Source organism: Humulus lupulus, chromosome 5 (assembly GCF_963169125.1).
Source record: "Humulus lupulus chromosome 5, drHumLupu1.1, whole genome shotgun sequence".
NCBI lineage: Eukaryota > Viridiplantae > Streptophyta > Magnoliopsida > Rosales > Cannabaceae > Humulus > Humulus lupulus.
Genome location: NC_084797.1, coordinates 222,208,494 through 222,215,733, shown reverse-complemented (window position 1 = coordinate 222,215,733; position 7,240 = coordinate 222,208,494). Strand labels below are relative to the sequence as shown.

Genomic DNA, 7,240 nt, shown 5'->3' with positions numbered 1-7,240 from the left:
ATATGTAACTAGATAGTATTTATTTTGTATGTTGATTTCCCATTTTGTGCAACAAAGTTTATGGATTTTTCTTCTTCAAATATCTTCTTTCATCTTAAATATCATGTATTTTGGATTGTTAGCTCATATTTACACTTTGTTCTTCATTAGTGCAAAAATATAGTATTCTTTGTGTAAGATGTGTCATTAAAATGTACACATCCATGCTTAGAACAAAAATATTATGTTTTGCCTTATAAATAATGTTCATTGATTTATTTGTTATTTCATTAGATTGATTTACACTAAATGCTTTGAAATTATAATTTTAAAAAGTGAAGATAGATCCTATATTTTTTAAAAACTTGTGCTTAAATAGAATATCTATTTTGAATTAGTGATGGTTTGATTAATTTCTACTATTACTAAAACTTGGGAATCAATTTACTTTTAAATATTATTGAACTTATATTTTGTGGATTATATTATCTTAATAATCTTTCTTTTACCATCTTGATTTTTACTTTTAATTTATTTTTATATATTGTCTTTAATTTCTTTATTATTATCTTTTATTTTATTTTTATTATACAAAAATCCCATAAATCTTTTGAACTAGATTAGAATTTATTAATTTTGGTTTAAAATAGTTTCTTTTCGATTTTAGACAACTCCTTTGGGTTCGATCTCATGCTTACACGAACACTATATTCCATATACGATTCGTGCGCTTGCGATTTATAAATATTTAAAACATACCCGTTTTGGGTCCATCACAACCCTGCTGGCTGCTTGTGTTAAGCCTTTACTTGTTGATTGGTTAGACACTTTGCCACATAGTCAACCATATCTTTCTTCATCCCAGTCCCCCAATACAATGACCTCAAATCCTGGTACATCTTTGTGGTGCTTGGATGTAATGAATACATTGTAGTATGAGATTCATCATGGATCTCTCATCTGATACCCACGTCACAAATCTGATCCTTGTGTCTCAGCAAACCCATCTCTGTAATGGAATAATCCTGAGCTACTCCAGCTAGGACATTCTCTCTAAAATTTATCAACTGACAATCACTCATCTGGCCCTCCTTTAGTCTCTCCAAAAGAGTAGAAAACAAGGTAATATTGGCCAACTGGCCCACCACCAACTTTATCCCCGCTCTAGTCATGTCTTCTACTAATTCATTCGATATTTACTTCGAACTAAACAACTGTCCTTGGTCTCTCTGACTCAAAGTGGCTATCACTACATTGGCTTTCCCTGGATGGTAAAGATTCTCACAGTCATAATCTTTTATTAACTCCAGCCAATGTCTCTATCTCATGTTTAAGTCATTCTAGATAAAGAAGTAATTTAAACTCTTATGATCAGTGTATATTTCACACTTTTCTCCATACAATAGTGTTGCCACACTTTCAATGCAAATACCACCACTGCTAACTCCAAAACATGAGAAGGGTATCGCTGTTCATATTCCTTCAGCTGTCGCGATGTGTAAGCAATCACATTCGCAGCCTGTATCAGCACACATCCTAACCCCAATCTTGATGCATCTCAGTACACCAAATACTTACCCCTATCTGAAGGAAGGCTCAACATCGGAGCAGTAATCACTCGTTGCTTCAACTCCTGGAAGTTGTTTTCACATATGTCTGACCATTCAAACTTCAAGTTCTTTCGTGTGAATTCTATCAGTGGGGTAGCAATCTTTGAGAATCCTTCTACAAAGCGTCGATAATACCCTGTCGGCCAACCCAAGGAAACTCCCACTACAAGAAAAAGTGCTTTTAATAACACCGAAAATGTGTTATCAAAACATATGATAAAACTTTCTGATGTGTTAAGACCAACTATGTTATTTTAGGTCAGGGTACTTTACATAACACTTTATCAGTGTTATACAGATGTGTTATTGTACTATCAACGATAACACAATTTCTGTGTTATTTTAAGGGATATTTGCGGCATAAGTACCCAATGTTTGGGTTTTGTACGCGGCATAAACCCAATGTTTATTTTTAGTGGCAAAAGTACTCAAAGTCAGTAAAACTGTAATTCCGTCAGCCTCCTCCGTTAGGTTCCGTTTCGTGATGACTGGACCAACACGTGTCACTTCGTGATTGGTCCAACTCAATAATATTTTAAAAATAATTATGATTTGGACCAATAAAAACGTGACACGTGTCTGCCTAACGGAGGAGACTGACGGAATTACAGTTCTACTGACTTTGAGTACTTTTGCCACTAAAAATAAACATTGGGTCTATGCCGCGTACAAAACCCAAACATTGGGTACTTATGCCGCAATTATCCCTTATTTTATTATATAGATAAGTGTTTAATTATGTTATTTATAGTCGATTATATAACACTTTTTTTGTGTTATATCACACTTTAGTATAACACATTATTTGTGTGATATAATGAAGTTTGCATAACATAACTCTTTGCATAAAAAGTGTTATTGTAATAGATATTATAACTCAATTTTTGTATTATTGTTATATTTAGATATGTTTAAATTCTCATTATATATTCTATTTATATAACACTAATTTATTCTATTATATGTTAATTTTTTTATATAATTAAAATTAGATTTCTAATATATAATAGCATCATCAAACGAACTTGATTTTCAAATAAAAAAAAGTAAGAACATTCAACATTGTATTAACAATCCACAAATTAGTTTAAAACATTCAACACTGTCATCAACAGCAGTGTACATAAATAATGCTCTCTCTTTAACTCCAACCTCTACAACTCACTGAACTCTCTCTTTCTCTCTTCTTTTTCTCTTAGTGCTCTCTAAATCTGTGTACATAAATAATGATGCAAGGTTCACTTATATACGTGCACCAAAATACAAAAGAACCAACCAGAAAACAAAACTAAAAAATCAACTTAACTAACTCTGCAGCTGAACCAAAGTAAGTGAACTTGAGGAATCTTGTTAAAACAGTTATGGTCACTAGCTGTTTTAACCACTTTTTGATAGCCTGGATAACCACATTGTGATACATACACAACAGATATATTATAGTGATTCTTCTTATTACATGTTGACATAATTTTTAGTACTAATAGTTTCTGAAACATGAAGTTTCTCAAATTTTCAGAAGCAAATAATGCAATGATAGCCACAACTCGATCAAAAGAAAATAATGTAATGATAGCCACAATCAATTGCTTAGCATCTGAATCGATACACCTTTAGCAATGATAGCTTGAACTCGAACGGTTGGCTGCTTTAGTGCAGACATTGAAGAGGCAGCAGCACTAAAAATGAGAAATAAATAATGCATGTTCATTAAAAATTACTTGTGTAGGAGTTCAAAATACCAATTGTTAATGAATATCAGTAAATTTCCTGCCTTACATCTTCTATGAATTTTCATTTCCTTGAGATAGAGAAAAAAGAGCAATCGTCACAGTAATAAGCAAGTTGGAAAATGGAAAATCATTGAAAAGAAAAAAAGAAAGAACATTGACATATGAATAGATAAAAAGCTGCAGCAGTGACTCAGATAGAAACAAATTCAGTCATCAAGTAACAAATATATATATGAAAACACAATTTCCCAACATTTTCTACCTGATTAACTGCAGAATAAGCAGAGAGAAAGTCTAGATACCATTTGCCTTCAGGATCCCATATACATGATCCCTTTGCCTCAGAGAACACAACTGGTATTTGGTGATAGCTGCATTTCAACAGCTAAAAACTCTTAGACAAGTACTGTATTAGCATTTAGAAACTGCTGCTCATTAGGTTGCTCTAGCAGAAGAAATTCAATACAAGGAAAACTATACACAAGATAATGTAAGTGCAAACTTCAGAACATCAAAACGACACAAGTTGAAGAACATCAAAAGTAAAGTTTCTCTCTCTCTCTCTCTCTCAAACAAAGATTTGGCACTCGTACAAATAAAAATTACAAAAAATCATATATTGGTCATCACTTGCCAAAGTGAATATCTTAAACATAAGAGAATTACCTCACTTCATCCAGCAACTGAGTGGATATTCGTTTTCTTCTGTTGACAGGAGACACAAAAATTGCTTTAATGCCACAGACAGCCGGCACTGCTACCTCCTCGCAAACAACTGCGCTACCAAGGTCTCCATCCAACAGGTTAGTATTACTAGCAGAATGAGATCTTTTCACTGTCTCCCTCTGAAAACTAATATCCCTAAATTGGAGGATGGTTGGTTTGGTTCTTTGTTCTTTTGTGTTAATAGCATCATTGTTTGCTGAATTTGAGATGACTTTGAATGCCTTCTCTACTGGTTCGGTAATTAGGCATCTGGCTACCCTATTGGATAGAATGAACAGTAAGACCTGCAAGAACAGTAAAACAAGTCTAATATCATGTTTAAACAAAACAACTCTAATTGCACATATCACTGACATTGAAGATTTCTTTTAAAAAAAATCATAAAAGCAGATGAAGCCTATTTAAGCTAACCTACTACAAAGCACATGCTTGGGTCCAAAAAAATGCAGAACAACATTAGAAAAACCTTATAAGCAGAGGAAACTAATCACATCTTAGTACCAGAAACAAAATAAGAAAGAAAAAAATAGAATATAATTTAAACAACATATCTAGACAAACTCTGGAAAATACAAATAGAAAACTAAAAGACATCATCAAAATATCTGTATCTTCAAAGACAATCATTTCCAAATACTAAAAATTAAATCCATTATAGCCTTTGATTAGAACAAGCTATATAATTATATAAAAAAAAAAGTATGAGATCTCTACCAACCTATACAGTAAAGAGTCAATATTGGTATTAGAACATATACAGCACATTCCTTTTCTAACATGATCCCACTTGGTGTCATCCTCGGCCAAACCACCCTCACCCTCACATAACTCTGTTGGAGCAGCTGCGAACGATTTATATGATTATGGTCCTTTCAAATTATATGTTAATCTTAATGGAAAAAAATCTTATTTCCAAATTAATTATAAGCAAAACTCGATCTAAATTTGTTGGTGTACCTTGTGAACAAGCTGGCCTATTCAGGGCAGCAAAGACTTCTTGCCTTATTGAGCACTGCAACTCAAGTTGCATGTCCATGCAAGTTTCCATCATTCTTTGCAAGTTATTCATCCTCTGTTGTAGTCTAGCCATGTCAATCCTCATGTCATTGATGATTTCCCACTCCTATATAGGAAAAAAAGATTAGCAAAATAAACATCATATGTAAAAGAACCAAAATCCAAGAAGTGTCGAAGAGACATACACATGCAATTCCAAATCGTTGATGCATGTCATGCTGTGTCCACGTATCACGGTGTGGCCTCTGGTCCCACATTGGGGGAGGAGGGGGAATTGGGTGTGAGGGTGGAGCAACAGGAGGTGGTCTAACAACAACATCCTTCTGAACCTCACTCTGATTTGGAATTGCTTGATCAAGATCTTGTTCGACAGACGCAGGTGATGGTGATGAACCATCCATCTCCCAGTCTACAGCGGCATGGCTTTGCCTTTCCACATATGATTGTATCAACTGGTCAAGACTCTCGCGAAAGCCACTGTGAAGTAGATTAGATACTCTTCTCCTGGAAATGAAGAAAAAGAATCCACAAAAATAAATAAATAAATCACACATCTACAAAGATTAATGCAGAAGACCTGGCCAAATTTTCTCCATACCATTGCCACTGTCTTACCACATTATCTGGCACTTGTTCCTGCCATCCTTCTATAATATGAGCATTTGATTCCCGTGAGTCTATATCTTCAACAGCATTGCATCCAAACTCACTTCGACCATCCTATATTCCATGGCTGTCATGTTCTTGATCTTCACTCGCTTCATAATTAAGTTCTGATTGTTCGCAAATATCATCTCTGACTTTATATCAGTTATTTTCTATAGGTTCTCCATTTCAATTTGAAATATCACTACACCAAATATCCATTTCCATAACACATGAATATAATACTAATAACAATGTGTTATGCTAGAGTATTATATTGGGCATGAAAAAAGGGCGGTAATATACACAATCCCGCCACTTAGTGTTTTTTTTCATTTCTGAGACCTCGAAATTTGTGAGACCCGAGAGACCCATTTCCTCTCCTTCAACATTTCCTCAATTCCAGTAGAGAGACCTGAAAATTCCTTTCATTCAATTCCTTCAACATTTCTGAGACCCGAGACCTATTTCCTCTCCTTCAACATATCTCAGGGGGCTATCGATTTACTCCTCACCATCTACATCACCACCGCAAATAGCATCCATGGTGCTGACCTCTTTCCGCCTCCGCCGAACTATCAGCAGCACCATCTCCACACTCGGTCGTTCTCTCGCCGCGACTTCTGCAATTTCTGCACCGTCTTCCTCATCACCTCCACTCTAGGGCTTCATTTCGGTAGATTTCCTTACTTTGGTAAAGCATTCATGTCCTCTACTCCGTCAATCTCGCCAGTTCAGATCGTCATCTCTCTCGCTCTTGTCTGCCCGATCAGCATACGGCAATAGCAACAACCTGAACGATGACATTGGGCCCGACATGATACTGTTCGAGGGATGTGACTACAACCACTGGCTCATCGTCATGGATTTCCCCAAGGACCACAAACCTTCCCCTGAAGAAATGGTTCGTACCTATGAGGAAACCTGTGCCAGGGGCTTAAACATCAAGTTTAATCTCACTCTTTCTCTGTCTATATACATATATATTTATATACCATCTTCTTTCTCCTGCTGCCTTTTAAATCTTTAACTTCTCAAAACCTTAGTCTCTCTCTTGAAACCTCAATTTCCCATGTTTTTATTTCTTCAATTTTTGAGTATAGTAAAAGAGGAGGAAAAATATATAGGAAGATTTAGGTTAACGCCTCCAGTGCCTAGCTTCGAGTACAAGTAATTTGAGGTTTTTTGGTTTTGAGAGAGATTGCATTAGAAAAAACAAGTATACCAGCATAAATTTTAGGTTGTGTTTTAGTTTTTTTTTATGGGAACTACTAATTTTATGCTGCAAAATTTATTTTTCAAATATAGTTACTTATGATTGTTCCTTCAATATAATTGTTATCAATTTGTTTTTATTTTTTTTAATTATGATTGGGATAGCTGTGATTAACTATTAACTAATTCAATATAATTTCCTGTTAGTGGCTGTTTTTTTTTTTTTTTTGCTGAGCTTTCAAGTTTGTTTTCTTGGGTTGAACTTATAATTTAATTTACTAATGGGAAATTGTGTTTGGAGGATGGTTCCAGGTATTT

General features: G+C 34.7%; 1 long non-coding RNA gene across 1 annotated transcript; it reads right to left on the bottom strand.

Moving 5' to 3' along the window:
* Window positions 1-3,200: 3,200 nt before the first annotated feature.
* On the bottom strand, window positions 3,201-4,009 carry LOC133778224 (uncharacterized). Its single transcript, XR_009869051.1, has 3 exons — window positions 3,986-4,009; window positions 3,582-3,690; window positions 3,201-3,265 (listed from the first exon to the last, which is right to left on the bottom strand). It is a non-coding gene; the product is annotated as an uncharacterized LOC133778224 (long non-coding RNA).
* Between the last annotated feature and the right edge of the window lie 3,231 nt (window positions 4,010-7,240).